This window comes from Mixophyes fleayi, chromosome 2, assembly GCF_038048845.1.
Source record: "Mixophyes fleayi isolate aMixFle1 chromosome 2, aMixFle1.hap1, whole genome shotgun sequence".
NCBI lineage: Eukaryota > Metazoa > Chordata > Amphibia > Anura > Limnodynastidae > Mixophyes > Mixophyes fleayi.
The window spans coordinates 94,795,279-94,817,476 of NC_134403.1; the positions used below are offsets into that span (position 1 = coordinate 94,795,279).

General features: G+C 39.3%; 1 protein-coding gene across 6 annotated transcripts in view; it reads right to left on the reverse strand.

Annotated features, from left to right (window-relative positions):
- The window catches only part of LRCH1 (leucine rich repeats and calponin homology domain containing 1), a 203,188-nt gene that overhangs the window by 134,861 nt on the left and 46,129 nt on the right, over nt 1–22,198 (reverse strand). The gene's annotated exons all lie outside the window — the stretch shown is intronic.

Below are 22,198 nucleotides of genomic sequence, written 5' to 3' on the forward strand. Positions count from 1 at the left end.
TCTCTTCTCTCATATTATTATCCACTGTAATAACTAATCTAAGACAATTAAAAGATTTGACACCATTCAAAGTTGGCTCCATTCAGCTGAATAGACCAATCACCTCTAGTCTATATTTTCCTAGAATGTATATATTGTGGTTTGGAGCGATTCCCTTTTTGTCCCATCCTCTTTGCGCCTCTCTCTAGCCTTATTAGTAATTTCGCAAGATCGTGCAGTCGGCAACACAGCTTATCAATGTCATCAACATATGGGAGGTTTTGTGTTATCCTGTTAAACAATATTCCTCCGAGTTGCTTTATTTAACTTTTTGAGGGCAATATTAAAAAAATATGTTGGCAAAATATCACCCTGCCTCAATCCTTGGTTAACTTCAAGTACTTTTTATACCTCTTCCTCTACTTTCACCTTACAAGACATTTTATGGAGTGTAGTTTGAACTATCATATGAGCTTTACTGGTACTCCTAGCTCTTTCAAAGCACAGTATAATTCTCGCTCTTCAGGCTGTCATAGGCTTGCTTGAAGTCTATAAACAGTTGGTGAGCTTCGATATTATGTTCATAACATTTTTCCAAAACCCGCCTGACAGTGAAAATCTGATCTGTGGTAGACCTATTAACCCAGAAGCCACATTGATAATCTTCCAAAAGATGCTATGCATGTGGCTTCAGTCTCATGGGTATAATCTTAGTTAGTATCATTAACTACGCTGCATAAAGCTATGCCAGGATAGATCTCACACTTTGCTTTATCAGTCTTTTTATGTATTAGTGCATTTATTTTGCTATGCAGCTGGTCCTCTTACAAATACAGGTGAAACTTATCATTCGCATATTTATTTTCTGTTTTGCTTACTGATAATGAACTGGCCAGCTTTGTGTGCTTTCCATTGTCACATTTTTGCCTCCTTAGTAGTGGGGTGACATGATTTTACCTGCATTTCAATCATGGCTAAAACATACCTTCCTACTCTCTCGGAATGTCCAGGAAGCTCCCGAATTCTAGGGAGTCACCCTGGATGCGTAGGCACTCTCCTTAATCCCAGACATCGGTGGGGCTCAATGACAAGATTTACCACTTTAAATCCTGTGAAGTGTATCGGGTTACCTATCACTGGTCTAAAGCATATATTTGAGTGTATGGACACTAATAAATGAGGGCCATTAACGTTGTGTTGCAAGCTTAAATGTTTAGATCTAATATGAACCAATATTCTATTGTGTAGAATATATTTATATTTGTTCTGGTAAAAATGAGCAGATACAACAACTGGTCTTCTTGTAATGCAGCAGGCATAGTAATATTCTGTGTTTGTATCTGCTGTCCATTTAGAACACAGTTTGACTTCCACTAGGATGCAGAATGCATGTAAATGATGAGCAGGAAATGAGCAATAATTACCTTTATGTTAATTGAGTGATTAATCAAGATATAAATAATCTGCCATTTATAAAAGGACAGTGTAACAGAAGATAATGCAATAAGAAAATATACTTTGCATTTACACTGCTTGTTTTGGAACAGATATTTTACAGCAGTGCTTATCAACTCGTGTGCTCATGGTATTTAAAGGGGTTGTCTACTTTTGGACAACCTCAATACAACATACAACCGAAGGAGGTTTGCTACCCCAGTGGTGCCACTATAATGGGTAGTTGTCCTTAAAACAGGACAGTTAATAATAATGCACAGTATATATTAAATATTTTCGTGCTTTTAAAAAAGGAAAGAAAAAATAAACAAACAATTATATTTAAATATACTTCAAGTGAATAGAAATCTTCCCAAATTTTTCATTTACAGCATCTTCTTTTCTTCTTTCTCAATTGTAATGCAAATGTAAAATAAAATCTTTCTTTCCTCTTTCATGATCAGTCTTAGTCCAAATAAAAAGGAAACCCTATTGCCAATAAATCACTGTTAAATAAATAGTGACCCAGCTGCAAAATAAAGCCGAGTGATGCAAAATGACTACCGCCATATTACATGGGAATCTCCTCCACCAGCCAGTCATTACAAGTTTTCTGTTTTGGAAAACAATTATAACTGGCTGGGCAGTGAAGGGGATATCTAGTTAATATGGCTAAAGTAATTTGTATCACTTTGCATGGGTTGATCCTTTTAAATGTTTTTTTTTCTGGGTTAGGTGTTTATTTTTCATTGGGCTATGATGAATCAACAAAGTAGAAAAGAAGATATTGTTTTTACTTGATAAATTGAACAAGGATTTTTTTTTATTCAAGTTTATTTCTATTACAGGTGTTATTTTTGTGTAGAGTGTATTACATTACTCAGAGAGCACCTACAACCTTCGGCAGAGAAGTACCTTTCTATGCACTCTCTGAGCAATGTGATAAAAAGTTTCATACACACAAAAAGCAACAAGTAGACATTCCTGATCTTCCCTCACTGTCATGAATTGTTTAAGCCATAAATGAGGTTACCCCAAACAGTATTTTAGGTGAAAAAAAGGAAACGTTTAATTTAGTAAAAGTGGCGGCTATAAAGGGGTGGGAAATTGTACATTGATGTGACCTTTATACTTTTGCACAGTGCGCCTCTGGAGATTTTACCGCCCCTCCAGACTTTGAGGCATAATTTCAGTTTGCTGAGGCGGCTCCTGGGTAGAGCTTTTAACCTTGATGTGCCCTTGGTGAACCAAGCTGTTTTGCGCTGCACCTTGATGGTCTTGCTTGTTCTAACAGACTTATGTTTATCATAAGATTTTAAACTTGTCTTAGGTTCAGACACCATAAATTGTGGATGTCTGTAAGAAGCACAATTGCAGTAAAGTATGCCTTACCATTACTCTTGGGCTTCCCACTTTAACCTATCATTGGTTTGCACGGTCATGTGCACTAGTACTAACACTTATCTTCCAAAATATACAACACTCATACTGATTGTACTGAAATCTTAGGGCCTGATTCATTAAGGATCTTAACTGAAGAAGCTTCTTATTTCAGTCTCCTGGACAAAACCATGTTACAATGCAAGGGGTGCAAATTAGCATTCAGTACTGGGGTTCAGATGAGAGCGATAGGCATCAGTTTCTTTAAACATCAGCATATTTAGCCATGTAGCTGTAAATTCTGTAAAGGTGTCTTCAGCTGAGTAACTCAAGTCCTCCATGTCCACATAAAAGTCTGCTCAAGCAGACCACTCAGATATGGAGGGAGGGCTACAATGATTATTATCTATGTAGAGTTGTTTATTTTATAATACATGGGATATTTTGTTGAGGATGCTAGGACACCTGTACCAACTCGTCAAATCTTGAATTGCGTTTCCACGACAGAGTGGCTAGAGGAGAATTTCTTCACCATTGTAAAGATCTTTAGCCAGTGATATTTAAGTCTTGTTGCCAAGCCTGAGTGCATTTAGGTAGTGATGTATATGTAAATTATGTGTAAAGTACTCCTATGTGTGTCACTAAATAGCAAAGAACATGTGTATGCAAGTAAGACAGGCTAGAAAAACACATTGTATGTACTGTACGCATTAAAAACATCTTAAATTATATAATTAATGTAAAAAAATTAGAAAAATATTTTTTTTAACAAACCATATAATATACATTTTATGGATGTGTTCTGATGTGACCTTCTATTGCACTATGCTTATGAGCATACTGCACTTGGATCTGTCTGTTAATATGTGGCAAGTACATTGTAGGCAGAGCATACTTACACCCAGATTCAAATTGAAACGTATCTTGAGATCCACTTGGATTTAAATACGGTCGGAACTATGCTCATGTTCAGTGCTCTTTTCTAAATCGCAACTTGTGTGCAATTTGCATTCCGATTTGAATGAAGCCCACTGCGTCCTTTCTAGGTTACTGCACCATTACTTTTGGAGGTTAGATGTTAAAGGAGCTGAAATGCCACCCAAGTATATGTTATAGGAGATATGAATTTGGCCAGCACTTGACATTCGGCCAAACTGTTCAAAAAAAATATTTTTTATTATTAGGTTTAAAATGGAATACACTGTATTATGCTGGTCTACCTCACTGACAAGAAGTTTTACTATGAAAAGTTCTTTCAAAAATAGAAAATCACACAGCAAGAGGTCATCAAATGCTGCACCTACAATAAAACAGAAACAAATGCATATTGTTTTGTTCAAAATTTTATTGTAAACACAAAAATAAGCTGGCAAACACCAGCGCTACCATTAGGCAAATCTAGACATCACTGGCTAAATGGCACCTAGACCGTTAGTAATAAATGTGAAAGTCGCATTTTCCATGCAAAATGTAATGAAATACAAATTAAATACAGACATCTATTGTTTTCCCCTTTAAAATTAAAATAGGAATCGTATTTCCTGTAGTAGTCCTGCAGCACAAGAGATATGCCTCCTAAAAGTTCTATGTGCATATGTGTTCATGTTTAATTATGTCGCAATTACGTGAACACGTCTTTATCGCCTACCACCATGCCGCCTCTCCAGGCTTAAGGAAGCACAAGGCAATGGAACAAAACATTGTAAATACGAACGTATGCGTAGGCATTTTTGGTGTGCAGGAGCAGTAAAGAAAAGACTATCTTCCACACACAACCAGATGTGCGCAGTCATTTTTTGGCAGTTATAGCACTAAAGTTGTACATTACTAATGATACAAAAGCCCAAACACTAGAAAAAGCCTTGCTTACTTTAAATATAAAAATATTGCAGAAGTGCTATAAATAAAAGCATGTAGAAGTCTGTCTGTTTATTTTTATCATAAACTTTGCAGCTTACGCAAGCAGCAGCATCCATTATTATGAGACTAGTGGCTTATAAGTTTGAATCATTTAACTTAAATGTTAGCATAAAGATACTTTTTGTGGGTTAAACAATGAACAATAAATGCTAAGCGCTCCCATACTGCAACCTATTTTTGGAAAAGGGGTCTCCAGTGGGTAGAAAGGCAACAGCCGTTAATGACAGCATTATGCTTCCATGCAATAAGCATAGTCCAGGGGATATTCAGTATCTAATGGATTAGGAGGGGACGGGGAGTTGTCACCATTGTACGCAGTTCTTCCTTTGAAATGAATATTTGGGTTACTGAATGCAACCACTGTAATGAAACTGCAAATATATTTGTGACATGCATTGTGTATCACTTTAAACCCCTTCCACATTTCTGTCTCCATCCCCCAAACTTTGTGTCCTTCACAAACTTGACAACAGTGATACTTATTATTTTATACAAAGCTAAAGCTCTGCATCTGCAATTACTACTAATTATCAACATTTACTGAACAGTTGCTTTGGTTTCCTAACAAACCTATTATTGAACAGTTGATGCAAAAGCACATTCTATTGTTACTTACACAGTCACTTTACCAGCTATCAGCCGAGAATCAGGAAAGCAGCAAGTACAAAGTACAAGTATAATCCTGAAACTAATTGTTTTACACTCTGGGGGTTGGGAGCAACAAAGTAAGCGAATGTGTTAACTTTCATATCCTCTTCATTGTGATATTTCCACGCACTGCAGGGATATATTGAGGAATATAGCACCAATACAGTTTACTTCCTCTTTTACAATGTTCCTGTTGGTCGACTATTCTGTTAGTTGGCATCATTACTATAAATTAAAAACAGGAAGCTGACTTATACTTGAAATTTACTATTTATTGTTCTGAAGAATTTGTATTTTAAAATGGCTTGAAATGTAAAGGTCTGGAATAGTCTGTAGCAACCCCTCTCCTTCATTCAGTGGTGTGAAACTCCATGGGGTAAATGTATTAAATTTAGATTTTTTTTCAAATTGCCGCTATTCGGCCAGTGCAGTGAAAATTTAAAACGACAATGGTTTAAAGGCATTGTTTTGCTTTTAAAGCCATTGCTGCTTTGAATTTTCACTGTACTGGCCGAATAGCGCCGAGTTGAAAAACTCAAAAGTTAATACATTTACCCCCATGTCTTGGCCAGTCTGCATGCTAATCACACTCGGCATGCATGTTAATCACACTCAGCTAGCATGCTAATCACACTCGGCAAGCATGCTAATCACACTCGGCAAGCATGCTAATCACACTCGGCAAGCATGCTAATCACACTCGGCTAGTATGTTAATCACACTCGGCAAACATGCTAATCACACACGGCAAGCATGTTAATCACACTCGGCAAGCATGTTAATCACACTCGGCTAGCATGTTAATCACACTCGGCTAGCATGCTTATCACACTCGGCTAGCATGCTTATCACACTCGGCTAGCATGTTAATCACACTCGGCAAGCATGCTAATCACACTCAGCTAGCATGTTAATCACACTCGGCAAGCATGTTAATCACACTCGGCAAGCATGCTAATCACACTCGGCTAGCATGCTAATCACACTCGGCTAGCATGCTAATCACACTCGGCAGGCATGTTAATCACACTCGGCTAGTATGTTAATCACACTCAGCAAGCATGCTAATCACACTCGGCTAGCATGTTAATCACACTTGGCTAGCATGTTAATCACACTCGGCAAGCATGCTAATCACACTCGGCTAGCATGCTAATCACACTCGGCTAACATGTTAATCACACTCGGCAAGCATGCTAATCACACTCGGCTAGCATGGTAATCACACTCGGCAAGCATGGTAATCACACTCGGCTAGCAGGTTAATCACACTTGGCTAGCATGTTAATCACACTTGGCTAGCATGTTAAACGCAGCCACTGCTATCCACCTGCATTCTAAAGCAGTGAGGTGCTCCGGCTTGGGGCAGGTTCTCTTTAGCATACATCATACATTCAGTAATCCTTCAACAAGAAAATGTTCAAAACAAATACTACAATTTTCACACAATAAGGGCGTTTTGCATAGAAAAATTCAGAGATATAGAGCAAAACACTTTTATTATTACACTTTACATCCATATTAATAGGCAGGTGCATTAGTGAGCTTGTCCAAACGGGATCCTTGGCGACGGAGCAAAGATTTTCTTCTGGTGAGAAAAGGAGCTCTCATGGGCAGATCAGTGTGCTCCATGGAGGAAGCAGAAAAAAATTACATTTTGTGGTACAAAACAAGTTATTCTAATGGACGGTGGATGAAGTGCACTTTCTGAGGCATTCCTGTTTTACTGGGTGTCTGCAGAAACCCTGCAAAACAACCTCATTTTTACACATACTCCCAGCTGACAATATTCAGATCTTGAGCACTAACTGAAATAGGACACCTTTGCACCAACTAAATGCAATAAATAACCTTAAATAGCAGATAGAAGGGAAGATACTTATGACCAGGTGGTGAAGAACGATGGAGCACACAAAAGTGTTCCCCTCAGATTTGTAGCTAAACTCTGCACCGCTGTGCCAATATATGCCTTCTGTGCAGTACCACATATAGCTTTGTAAGGCAAGATGGCAGCTTTTGCAGAGGCACACAAGATTTCTCTCTGGTGTGTTACAAAAGCATATGAATGTCTGTGCATGCCTCAAATTTTAATGAGCTCTAGTGGATTCAAGGATTCCCCACTTTGCACAGAGCTCAGGCCCTTTGTGCAGCCTTTGTTTTTATCTCTAGCTTGGAGGTGGCATTAACCACTATTTTTAATGGTGTTGATCCTGTTCCATGAAACATTTACCAATAGGGAGATGCATAGTCATAAACAGGAACATGATAATCTATCCATCTAAATCGATGTTGCGCAGAGAGACAAAATTTCTGGTCAGTAAGTAATGTATTTTTTTACATGACAATAACTAAATCTCAGTTGCAGACCGTAAGACTTGGTTACAGAAAATTGTCTCCACTCATAGCCTAAGGCATGTATATTGTTTGTGGAGACGGTATACCTGGCTAGAATATGGAAGTATGGGAGTATTTTAAACATAGTCTCTCAGACTCCCTTTAAATTTGAGTCTAAATTAAGGAATTTTGAGGTTTATATGATTTACTTCTGTTCAGTAAACAGAAACTCAACTTGTTTTAAAGTGCGAAACAGGAAACTGGCCCTGGGTTTATGTGGGAATCCAAAATGTTTGTACATTCTTATTAAGCGTTACATTCAAATGCAGGTTTCAGATAGCTGAGTGTACTATTGCACAAGGAGGAAGTCAATGCAATGATATAGTATTTCTTCTGAGATCAATGTTATAATGGGCCATACATCCATTGTACCCACTTTCCAGTTCTGCTGAATTTTTTTATGCCTTACAATGAACCGATGATTGGAAAGATTTTATGCTTCCCATTTCTTGTGCTTCTTTGTTATTGTGTTTAAATGTGGCATATATTCCACTAGTATAGAGCAGTTGTCCACTTTTGGACAATTCTGCTAAAAAAAAAACCATGTTTATCCTCAGACTGCAACAGGATTCTTCTATTACCGGAAGACAGGTACCGGACCGCATGCTATACCCATAGACTACCAGCAATGGATGGACTTAGACCCCTCTTTGGCTCTGTGGGTCTCAGCTTCTAGTATCATGAATATGGGGGACTTCTAACATGGTGGATACCACCTATTTGTTGCACAGAAAAGTCCTATATTGTTGAGAAAAGGAATGTCCAAAAGTGAACAATCCCTTTAACTTATTTTCTATGTGTAATCTATTATTAACCCCTTCATGGCTAAGGCTTTTTCATCCTTGTGATTAGCTTATTTTAGCACTTTGGAACTCACATTCCAATTCCAATAGCAGTATTTTTTCTGTGTACTGCCAAGACAAATTGTACTTTGTTTTCTTCCAAATTTCTTTGCATGTTAAAAATATTATTTATTTCTTTATAACACAAAACTAGAATGTACAGTAGTTTCTGGAATGTGGGCAATGATGGAAATTAAAACTTTCAAAGATGGGACTCTTTCAAAGTTCTGCACTTGGACCAGTACTTTTTAATATCTTTATTGGTGACATTGCAAAAGGTATTGAAGGGAGAGTATGCCTTTTTGCAGATGACATAAAAATATGCAACAGGGCAGACCCACCAGGAGGGGTAAAACAGATGATGGATGATCTAGGTAGACTGGAGGAATGGTCAAGAGAGTGGCAATTACGGTTTAATGCCAAAAAAAATGCAATATCATGATTTGGGACTCAAAAACACAAAATCTAAAATATAGTATTAATGGCGCTATAATGGAAACTACTGATGATTAAAGGGATCTATGAGTCACTATTTCAGGTGACTTTAAGGCAGATAAGTAATGTAGCAAAGCAATGAGAAAGGCAAGTCAGATGCTTGGTTGCATAGGGAGAGGAATCAGTAGCAGAAAGAAAGAAGTAATAATGTCACTGTATATAGGTCATTGGTACGGCCTCATCTAGAACAGTGTTCAGTTCTGGAGGCCATATCTCCAGAAGGATATAAATACATTAGAAACTGTGCAAAGAAGGGCAACTAAAATGGTGCATGGCCTACAGCACAAAACTTACCAGGAAAGACTAAAAGATCTTAATATGTATAGTTTTGAGCAGAGAAGGGAAAGGGGAGACATGATAGAAACTTCCAAATATATCAAGGGTTTGAACAAGGTACAGGAGGGAAACATTCTTCAAAGAAAGAGAAGTATTAGAACACGAGGACAAGCACTGAAACTGGAGGGAAGTAGGTTCAGAGGAAATGTGAGGAAAAACTACTTCACAGAATGGGTAGTGGATAAGTGGCATAGCCTCTCATCAGATGTGGTATAGGCTAATACAGTAGAGCAATTTAAACATGCTTGGGATATACATAAGGATATCCTTACAAAGATTAAAGGACCAAATAAGGTTTGAGATTACCATATGTTAAAAATTGGGCAGACTAGATGGGCCAAGCGGTTCTTATCTGCCGTCAAATTCTATGTTTCTATGAGTCTCCTCTTGCGGTTGAGGTGGGGAGAGAACTGTTTCTGTGCCGGAAGCAGGGAGGTGAAGGCTGTACAGAGCCTCAACCTATCCCTGGCATTTTCAGTGCTCATTCACTATGGGCATGTACACATTGTGATGTCCCCCGCACACCTGACCTCACGATGCTACATCATCTCTATCTGCAGCACTACAAGGAAATACACCAATCACAGTAGGGAGTGATCAGTGGATTTTTTTATTAACTCCTTAACTGCAGGACAAGTAGGACAACCACCTTCAGCAGTTTAGGAGTGTTTCACAAATCCGACACGTCCTTAGTACCCATGGATCATTTTATAAAGATTTTGTGGTCTTGGATTGACTACGCTGCTATGGTGGTATTGTGTGATGCGTTGCCTAACGAAGATGACATGAGTTCCAGGTGTCCTGTAGTTTGGAACTAAGGGTCACAGATTCCATGGTGCAGTTGATAGATGCGTTGTTAGTCTGTATGGAAGAAGTAAAGAAGAGAGAGGATGGTGTTGTTGATGGTGTGTTTACCTTGTCTATACTATACCATCCTTTATTCTATAAAGATAATCTTGCTATTGGAGTATACCTAGTTTGCATGATGCTGCTGAATGTGTTTGACGAGCTTACCAAAATCACCTCCCTTTTCCTCCTCCCAGAGTTATACTGACGTTTATTTGAGGTATGATAATCCTCTCCCAATACAAAAGCTTGGGGTGTGGAGGTGGTGTGATTTAATGGAATGGGTCATGTGTGATATCAATTAGATCATTGATTTAGGATATGATGTCACTGGGGACATGGTCAGGTTTAGAATAGGTCCAAAAACATGACAGAGAGCAGGTCTAGTTGAACTCTGTCCTCTGTGCTAAGCCCAATTAAGATTTTTGAGATTAGTGTCTTTTTAACATCACATTTATCAAAACATGTATTGTGTTCTTTTAAATGAATTAAGCAACGGAGCGGCAGCTGCATGCAGTCTCATGTTAAACACACTTTGATGTTTAAAAACACCATGTGACCATTGAAATAGAATGGACAGTCCGGGTTACTGTGGTGCGATCTGGTGCACTCACATCACTTATGGGGTCACTGGATTGTGCTATTAATATAGAAGAAATGTTCTACATCTGTACAATCCACAGTCATGACATATGTCTGTGAGAGACCAGGGCTTGTACAAGGGATAGACAGAAGTGGCAGCTGTCTTGGGGTCTATAAGAGACACCCGGTACTGCTGCAGGTGCAATTAGAGTGTTCTCTTCCAGGAAATGAATACAACAACCTCTAAACTAAAATCATCCAAAACTTCATTGATGATATTCTGCAGAACATCACATTGTGTGCTAATAAGTCTGCAGACTGTTGTGCAAAACATTCACGTGAATCCTGTTTTGTTTTTTTGCTTCTACAGAACCCCCAAAAGAATGAAAAGCAATTGAAAACTGAGCAATTTTTAGATCTGCCTTAAGCGGGATGAGGCAACACATGCTTCACTCCCACACATTCATAAGCTTATAGGGCCTCCTAATACAACTGTGACTAAACTAAAATAATACTAAATAGTGTATGTTTTATGTGCAGTGATATACTAACAATAATAGGTAATGTTACAGCCAGAGATGTTAGAAGAATGTTAGCATCATAATCATCATTTATTTATATAGCGCCAACATATTCTGTAGCGCTTTACAATTGGGGACAAACATAGTAAACTAATAAACAAACTGGGTAAAACAGACAAAGAGGTGAGAAGGCCCTGCTCGCAACCTTACAATCTATGGCACAATGGGAGTTTGACACATGAGGCTAAGTCTACATTTTGCATTTCGGCCCAGCCAGACTGCAAAGGTAAAAGTGACTCATAAGCTAAATGATCCTGTCACACAACAATGTTGGTCAGGGGGAAGTTGTCTTGTGTGAAATTGTGTAACGGGTGGTAATAGGGTAACCTAGTGAGATTAAGAGGGTGGTTGAGGAATATTATAAGCTTGTCTGAAGAGGTGGGTTTTCAGAGAACGCTTGAGAGTTTTATTGTGCGAGGGAGAGAATTCCATAGTGTGGGAGCAGCCTGAAAAAAGTCCTGTAACCGGGAATGGGAGGATGTAAAAGGGAAAACGTATGTCCCCTTGGCCTCAACTGTAACAAAATTAACCGAAAATATTAATTTTGCAGCGTCCCTCTTCAGCTATTCACCCTGGGTGGTTTCTCCTCTCACACAGCCCTAGTTACAGCCATCGGGGTCAACAGCGGATCCGAACAAATGCACATTCATAGTAAGTACAATTTTGCTTTTTAGATTAACTTTATTAAACTCCACCAAAATAGTATCTTCTAGTGTTGGTAAAACTTAAACTTTAAGGATTACATTACACAGACAAGAACACTGGAAGATTAAAATAAACCATTGGTTCTTTTCTACAAATTATGTGGTTTTAATGAAGTGTTACATAACATTTATATCGCAATTGCCTTCCATAGTGACATAACAGCTCTCCAGTATTCTAGAAGCCCTACAATCAAAGACCAATCACTTCCCACCAAGGACTTGATTAGACTTTAAAATTAAAAGGGAGTGTCCCCTGTAGTATCAGTGGCAAAGATCAGTTCAAGCCTTTCAATTCTAACCACATTCCACAGCAGTCAGGGTTATAAAGTATCAATTAAAGTTAAGAATGTGCACAACTCTAATGCATAATTATAATGTATGTCTATGAGATTCTGGCATTACGCTAACATTGAATTCTGTACAGTTAAAGAATTATATCTATTGTACAAATCACCTCTATATGGTATTCTATGTGTCCTTACAGCTGTGCTACACGTTAAATTATGTACACCAGCATTTCACATAGGATACATGTGCTATCCCAAGCCCTAGTACAGTTCTGAGCTAGTTTCTCCAAAATTTTAAATTGTAAGCAATACAAGGATTTTTTAATAAAAGTGACAGTAGCACACTTTCTTAAAGATGAGATCAAACAGCCAGGTAATTAAAATAAAAACATTGTAAATTAGTGATATCACATTTAAAATAATCAGGAGATATAACTGAAGCCCAATGTACCATCATAATGGAGGCTGCTTAATAATATAAAAAAAGGATAAAAACCGCATAATAAACAGACATTTGCTTCCATTGTCAAGCTTGATTGCAAACATGACACCGTAATTAAATATAATGTTGTTATGGCTCATACGAATCTCTATCATTTTATTTCAAAATTTAAACCTAGCACTAGGTATTATTATTATTATTATTATTATTATTATTATTTTATTTAAATATTGAAAGTGGGCACAATATAGTTATTTTCTGACTGTTATATAGTAGGGTTAGTGCACAAATAATTGCTGTGGTATACTATATCAGTTGTGGTTTAAGGACAACGTGCTATGACTATGTGTAGTGATAACGACATTATTGTTAACAGGAAGAGCTCATGTTCCAACAGAGATCATAACAGCATCTTTGGCCCCAGAACAGTCTGTCGCTTCCAGGATCGAGTTGTAGTTACATCAGCAATGAGAGGAAGTGCAGGAAGTGAATGAATGCTTTAAAATAAGACAGATTTGAGAACATTAACTCATTGAACAATACAGTTTAGGACAGACAGAAATAAATGTTACTAACAACAAAATGTATATGTGCAGTAACATACTGTCATTTTTAAAGAATTGTCCCTGGAAATATTTGGCCCCAAAAAATATCCCTATTTTTAAATATTGACCAATGGCACAGTACAATTCCTCTTTTTCTCTAATAGTGAAACATAGAATTTGACAGAAGATAAGAACCACACAGCCCATCTAGTCTCCAAATTAATATTCCTAAAACCCCTGATCTCATTTGACCATTAGCTGTTTTTAGATTTAGGACAGCCCAGTGTCTATCCAAAGCACGTTTAAATACTCGTTCAGTATTAACCTTTACCAGAGTTGGACTGGCCCATCTGGATCCCGGGAAAATCCTGGTGGGCCCCACTGGCTGGCTGCTCTGCCCCTCCACTCTCTAGCACCAGCACCAGTAGCTACCGCCCCAGTACTAAGTAACTACGTGTGCTGGGCTCCTCTAATCAGGGCTCAGCACTGTTCTGCCGCTGGTCATGCTACCACATTTATCCTCCTTCTGCTGCACATCCCCTGCTGCAATTTGCCTGCCACCATTGTCCCCTACCAGACTCTAGGTTGGTCTTTCTGCACTGTTTTCATAGCCGTACTGGAGATATCAGAAGAAAGAATAATAAACAAGTGACAAAAGAAAAAAACAAACTTCATTCTGTGAGCTGTCCAAATCCTCTCTAATGGCCTAGCATTGCCTCTCTGCTGGGTTCCCTGTTTCTTTGCTCATCTACATACCTTTTAGTCACTTAAAATAGTGACTCTTGGATCCCTTTTCTCTTCAGTAGTTGCAATTTATGTGCCTTTAATATCATACTATGCTTTTGAATTTTTTTAGACCATGGTGCATGATTTAGCAGTTTATTTGGCATAGAATTTTATTTGTCACACTTTTGACATTCCCTTAATCTGGCTACATTATCAATCATTTTGCTCACCCCCTCAGTGTGTCTACCCTCAGGGCCTGATTATCCAATAGGCCGACTATAGTGCAGCCTAGGGCACTAGGTAGGGGAGGGGGTTAGAATTTTTTTTAGCGGTGCACAGTTGAGATATGGGAGGTAGAAACTAAAATTCAGTTTAAAATATAAGATAATAGTTGTTCTCCAAAGTAAAAAGAAAATATGAATGAAAAAATGTAGTAAGGTTTTAATCTTGATGTATTTCAATGGTAAACGCTGAAGACAATGAGTGTGCACTTAGGAAAGGCAGTAGGAGAGGCAAGCATAGCGACAGGTGCAGGCGACTAGCCCCCCCCCCCTTCACTTCTTCAGCCTCAGTATCACTCAATCATGCCTCCGTTCTGCTATACAGTTCTGATTTTAATGAAAAAAATGAGTGAGAAAGATTGCCAGATTCTAAATTATGGACAAGATAGCTTTTACGTACCTTGTCTTAGCCTGGCATGGAAGGAGTAGTTAATGCAAGTCCCCGTCATCCAGAGAACAGAGTAACAACACACCTTGCATACATACAGGCAGTATGGTGGCTCAGTGATTAGCACGTCTGCCTCACAGCACATGAGTTCAATTCCCGACCATGGCCTTATCTGTGAGTAGTCTGTATGTTCTCCCTGTGTTTGCGTGGGTTTCCTCCAGGTGCTCCGGTTTCCTCCCACACTCCAAAAACATACTGGTAGGTTAATTGGCTGCTATCAAATTGACCTTAGTCTGTGTGTGTGTGTGTTATGGAATTTAGACTGTAAGCCCCAATGGGGCAGGGACTGATGTGAGTGAGTTCCCTGTACAGCGCTGCGTAATTAGTGGCACAATATAAATAAATTGTGATGATGATATTATCCTTTATAATTCTTTACCCCACCCTCCACCCCCGGTGTATCTCTTTCACTCCTAAGAAAACTATAATTTCTTCCACACACGGGTACACAACTTTCTTAAACAATTCTTTCTGCATGCTCGTTACTGCTGGAAATCCATCGCTTATTCAGTCTTTGTCAATAGCCTTCCTCAAAGCTAAACTGATATCCTACTTTCCAAACCACAATCACTGGTACAAAATTAAATAATCACTGCACTTATCTACCTTATCTTTCTGTTCTGTATATCTTTATATTGTTTCAAATGTCTACAATTACTATGGTACCTGTCAGGATGAGAGCATAAATCTGATATGCTGAAATAGAATATTGAATGTCAGGGCCCAAATAAATCTTTGCATGAATACCTAATTTAACCTGATCTTCAACTCAGATAAATGTGTGACCAAATGAGCCCAGGAGGAGGTAATTGGATTAGGTAAACCCTTTGTGCAGAGACCATCTTAAGATATGCAGATCACAGACATCCATTGTATTTGGTCATGTATTTCCCTAGCTAATTGACTTCCTTTCAATAGGTAGTGTAAACACAACCTAACCCCTGGGTGTAAATTGGAGAACCATATGCCTAGGTGCAAATCTTGGAGACTCTGGTATAAAAATCTGCATGGTCTTTATGCAGGTATATAGAAATATGAACTTGAAAGGAAATACCTTCCTTTTTCATATTTTGGAAAATCCCTCTGCCACTCCGTACTGAGGGACAAAAACCACACCAGGGTTTTAAAACATAGATACCAACTACACAGGGAACAGCCATAGTCACATGTATTTCAGGATGAGATTGGATATTGTTGTAATCCCATCATATTTGGTATTTAAATGTGCGGGAAATTATGATTGGTTTATTGAAGGGAAAGTCATGTCTCTGGGAGGTATCTGAGGAAAGCTAAGACCAGTCAAAACTTAGGAATAGTTTGAACAAACCTGAGGTGACACCCAAGGGACATTTCCGCTCCCACATTAGCATTCACACTGCCCCTGTGAATGCCGTCCCATTTGAGTTTGCTTAAAAATCTGTGTTCTGGAAGGACAAGGGGTCAGACTTTTTGGGAAATCAATTAACATTGATAAGCTGTCCATCTTCCTAGCCAAATTTCCCTTGGCCAGAATGCAATTCATGTAAGTGCAAATCTGAATGTAACCCTTTTTATTTTAAACAGTTTTTGCTTGTTATGTCAATATATTAATTGTTTATTCATTATTTTTCTTTATATCTGAATGCCCTGTACGTTTTGTATATTAAATCTATAATTTAATAAGTTGCGTCCTTGATACTCTAAAGAATCCATTGCCTGTTTAGAAGAGAGATTGCTCGACCAGGTTAACCCTTGGAATGCCAGGGTGTGATTTGTTGATACATTTGATTAACAAACTGTGTGTGCTTGTATTTACATTTGTGTAACAGTCTGAAGAGTTAACCCTGCGTGTGCTGGTGTGGGTCTTGTTAGTTTGTGGATAACTAGAAGCCTGTGTGTCAGTGTGGGACAGTATATTGGGGTCCTATTGCCCGTACCCAATAGGTGGTGGCTGAACCTTGAAGTGTCTGGGGGTGTGAGAGTGCTGTATTTGGGGGCGATTCCGTAGGTCTAGAACCTGTGTGATAGGTGAGAGAGACTGCGGGCAGAAATCGTGTGTGACCTCATACAGCAAACACCCCAAAGTCCCGGCAGCTGGGAGCGTGTTTGTGACAATACCATATAAATAACTCTGTGTATTCAGGACAGACCAAATCCCAGGAGCCAAACAACCAGTGTACATAAAAAATCACTTCTGGCCCATTTTGAAACACAACACCAAAGCAGAGTGTTGGAAATCCTCCACCCACTCATTGGGGAATGGCTGAAACAATCCAACATTCAGAGTACTGTGTGCTGTCTACTTGGTATGACAGCATCCAGGGAAAGACATACTTCATCTGCAGCCACCAGAGATCTAGGTCCTATATAGTAAAGCCACCAAAGACCTAGGGGTTGTATAATAAAGCCAACTTAGGTCAGGGCAGTGGCAGAACTAACATTGGTGTGGCAGAAGCTCTGCATCGTGGCCCATGGAGATAATGGGGCCCACTGTATGGCAGATGCAGTGGGTCAGGAGTTCTCTCCTCCCCACCTCCCTGCACCGGGGCCCACAGCTCACTAGTTCTGCCCCTGGATCAGGGGCTGTATAGTAAAGTTACCAGATATTTGGGGTTTGTATAGTAAAAACACCATAGGTATGGGTTGTGTATAGCAAAGCCACCACAGTTTTAGGGTGGTCTTCATTATAAAACATTTGCTTGTGCTTGCCCCCCCCCCCCCCTTGCTAGCCCTTCATCACTTTAAATCAGACATGTCAAACTGAAAAGATGCCAAAGGCTGAACTCAGAAGGTAGATGACTGCATTTGGTACATTATCAACCATAACTGAAATAAATCCCATCAGAAATCATCCTCAGTACTGGTGACCTAACAGCTTAATATTTGCAGAGCACCTAAAACAGAAGACCAGTTTAAAAAGACCACACCACATTGTACTAAATATCATAGAACTAGCTAAATGCCACAAACTGGGAAGAAGTGTGCCAATAATGGTCCCCAAAATCCACCAGTCTGACCCCCCATGCTGTCCAATAAAATGATAATTACCAAGAAGCCTTGGAAGACCATCTATTGTCTACCACCATTGTAACCATTTCACTACTATGCTAATTACATCTTTACCTTTACAGGGTAAGCACATAAAGAGTAGGAGATCGCTCAGTCAAAGAATTATACATTTACAATTATTTGTTATTACTTTTTTATTTAATGACTATTACTACTGTACATACATATTCATACATATTTTGAATTATTTGTATTATGTAATATTGCTAGTTTGAGATAGATAAGAAAGGGTACAATGGGAGAGACTGAATGCATGTCCAAGTGTTTACATAATATGTAACAAGCATAACCTGGATTGAGCCAAGAGTTTAATTTTATGCTTTGAAAATCTCACAGCCATTAATTACATACAGACAGTGCACATGTTTGCTGGTATTATAAGAAGATAACTTGACTCTGAAGGGAGTACAACTGGCTTACACTGCCGTTCCAACACAAAGCATTGAACCGCAGACCAACCCTGGATATATTACAGATGGATGAGAAGGTGTTGAAACTGCTGTCTGTGCATTGCTGATTATTTCTTGACATTCACAAGTATTAAAATGTTCTTTTATGAACCACATAGAAACAAAATGAAGTAATTGCCATTTTTGTCTAGTAAAATTACAACATTCAGAAGTCACATAAAGAGTCTTATATTCAGTTTTTTACTTGCATAGCCCTTTTAATTAAAATAATGTTTTGTGCTGTCCATATAATAAATAATATGTATCATGAGTATGCCTTATCTGTACCATAAGTACTTAAGGAATGGACAACCAGTGGTTGTGTTGTGTCCCCCGGCACTTTAAAGGTTAATTCATGGTCATATCTATCCACTTTTAAAGTGCACTGTATCTACACAGTGGAGGCATCCTTTTATAGGGCATAACCAATATTCATGAGAATAGAGCCTATCAGTTTCCTGAGAACTAGAGACATCTCTAAGACATGAGGCACACAATTCTCAATAAACGGATAGTTTGAATATTGGTTCAGATCACAAATGGCTATCTGCACTGTTTGAAGTAACTGATATACTTTAATGTATCTTCCATACATTAATTAATGCATGAAAAGTGTGTTATAAAATTATAAAGCAACATTTAAGATTTCAGAATGTTGCATAATCTATTCTGACAGTTAAATGTCCTAAACAGATTTCTTAAAACTCCTGACAGCCTGGTAACTAATAGTTGATTAGCTAGTGGAGCTATCCCGGCCTAGAGGTTCTAGAACCTTATTTAAATAACCACCTAAGATTAAGAACGCTCTCATAAAAAGCAATTAAGATGATGACACAACTCATAAGACACAGATCTGGCCCTAATTTGGCAGATAAATGTTTGCCAGTGCAGGATTTTTTTATTTTTTTTTATGTAATTCATTCTCCATTTCGTCTCCTGTAATTAATTCTCCATCTGCTTCCCTGCAATGAATTCTTTCCCTCCAACGCATATGCAATCACAGATAACATGGTGGTTAGATCCAGGTCTGGTACTACCAGGGGGCTGGGAGCGGGTACAGGGTACTAGGGCACGGGCCTGCCTGGGTGGCACGGGCTTCCACTGGAAACAAGCACCCAGAGGTTTTTTTTATTTAAACATTTTCAAAAACTAATTTCCAGCAGGTGCGTATGCGCATGCACCTGTGCAGGGGAGGAAGGGTTAGAAAGGTGGAAGCTGTCCTCTGCCTTCAGTTCCTGGACAGTGTTTGACACCACACATTCTCACAGCCAGCAGAGCAAACCAAGGAGCTCTAAATGTCACGAGAATTGGTAATCTTGTGAGATTAACTACTACCCTATTCACTCTGCAGACATTGCCACTCTGATGGATGTCAGCAGCACAAGCAGAGCATCGGTAAGCACAGTGGGCTTGGGGTGTCATAATGCATCTGGGTTGTGTCCTAAAGTCACTGGGGGGTGGGTGTTGTTATCTGTCTGGGGGGGGTTGTGTTGTGTCTGGGGGGTTGGCGAGATGTGCCTGGGTGGTGGCATCATGTGACTGGGGGGATGTGTGATGGGGCTGAGAGGGCATGATGTGCCTGTGTGATGGCTTGATGTGGCTGGGGAGGTTGTGATGTGGGCGGGGGTTGGCGTGATGTGCCCGGGTGGAGGCATCATGTGACTGGGGGATGTGTGATGTGGCTGAGAGGGCGCGATGTGTCTGCGTGGTGGCTTGATGTGGCTGGGGAGGTCGTGATGTGGGCGGGGGTTGGCGTGGTGTGGCTGACGAGGGCGTGGTTCGGATGGGGAGAGCATGGTAAATAAATGTTTTATTATAATGTATTTATTATATACTGTGTGATCTGTGTTATGTACTGTGTTTACTTATTGCTCTTTCCAAAAAGGTTCCAATATTCCAGGATCAATAAAACAATCCAGTACAAGTATGTGAAAGCTGCAATAACAGGTAGGTGAGAGCAACACCGTTTTAATACATAATATGTTATGTCTAAAGAGGTGCAGAAATACCTCATGTTGGCCATGCCCCAACTACTATCTCTTTGACGGAGTCACCACTGTGTGGAGGCAGACAATACTTTTTCTGCTCGTCTGCAGAGGTGGTGGGGAATTTGCTGTATCACGGTCCCAAATTTCTCTTGACCGCCCTGGGTATGACAGCATGCTAGACTGTGAACACTGTGAACACATGTAGCAAAGTGATAACGTCACTAGAGCATCCTGCTCACAGCCAATCAGTGATACTAAAGAGCAACATGATATATTATACTAGGGACATCCCCTTCTCTACCTGTTGCTTATAAACCAAATATACTGGAGTGGAATTACTACACCTTTGAAACCGCTTCGGAATTATCACTACTACACCAGGGAATGAAATAAATAGAGAAGACGGGCAAGAGTTCTTCATTAAAATGTGTTTCCTTAAAGATGATTGCATTAGCTCTATCCGTATGTAGGGAATGCAGGCCCTCCATATCGCTGTCACCTTTAAGGAAACAAAAACAACTAAAAGACTACAAAAGTCTAACCAAAGGTAGCAAGTGTGTAGGAAATGAGAGATATCCTTCAAGCGTAACATTATAAATAACAATCTTACGCTTGGGGTTCGGGATTACTTAACTGGCAGATATTGAAGAACATAGAATAGTGGGTTCCCAGACTATAGTTAGCCACAACTCCCAGTGAGCTTGTATCTGGAAACTGATTGAGTAGTAGCTGTACATACAAAAATGCCATGTACTTTACAAACATCCTGCAACCAGTTCACTTCATGGAAAAAAAGACAAACAATAGCTAAGCAAATAGCATTAAAATGCAACAACTGGGACATAATCCAGGCCTGCCCTTGGTATTGTTAGTGGTGCAGAGCTGGTGGGTATTCTGTAGAGTACAGTCATCAGTTATGCCAGGCTACCCTCAACATCCTGATAAAAATGGTCCTATGAGCACCTCAACCTTAAAAAACAGCAGTTACCAGGCTAGGCTTAGGGCTGGTCTAAAAGGCTAGGCATCCCACAGGCTGAGATAGGCAATGCACTCCAGGTATAGCAACTACATGATATGCAACTTGAAACATAATCTGAATAACTACAGCCACTGCAAAGCAAAATAATGTATATTCATCTTACAGGAAATTATTCACAAATGTAGGACAAAGAAGAATAGACAGCAGAGCCACCCTCAATCATGGATCAACACCTTGTGATGCTAGTGAAGGATTCTCAGACAAGAAGAATTAGCAGGCTTCCCATTAGGGTTGCAAGCAGCGGAGCAAGGAACTTTTTTCCATCTATCCCTTTTGGACAGGTGGACAGTTGATCCTGCCTTGGGGTTTGCTGCAAACTGAATGTGGATAACAGGGTCTGAATGGGAACTTATTATCGATACGTTGCCCTCCTTTATGTTGTGCTGCTGTGCCTTCTACGAAAGGGGCTTCAATATAGGCAGCATTTGAAACGTATGTCTCAAGAATTTAAGCAGCAACTATATTTTAAGCACTGTCCAAGTCTGTTAATTTATTTATCCAGGGTTTTTCATATGATCTCTTTGTCTTTATGTATCAGAAATAGATGTCACACATGACGTTCCAGGGCTTGCGTTGGTTGGTAATTTTAGAACCCAGAGTACAATGTGCACTTTCTATCTCTATCTCCTTCTCTGCAGGCTGGCCTAGCAAGGTGCTGGACAATAGCTTCTGGTAGTCCCCTTACCCTAATATTGTTAGGTCAATTCCTGTTCTGCATTTGTCATCTGTTTATTTGAATTGTCTGCATGCTAGGGCTTTTTGCAGAGAGACCCAATTGTTGAGTGGTTATGTTCAGGTCTATCC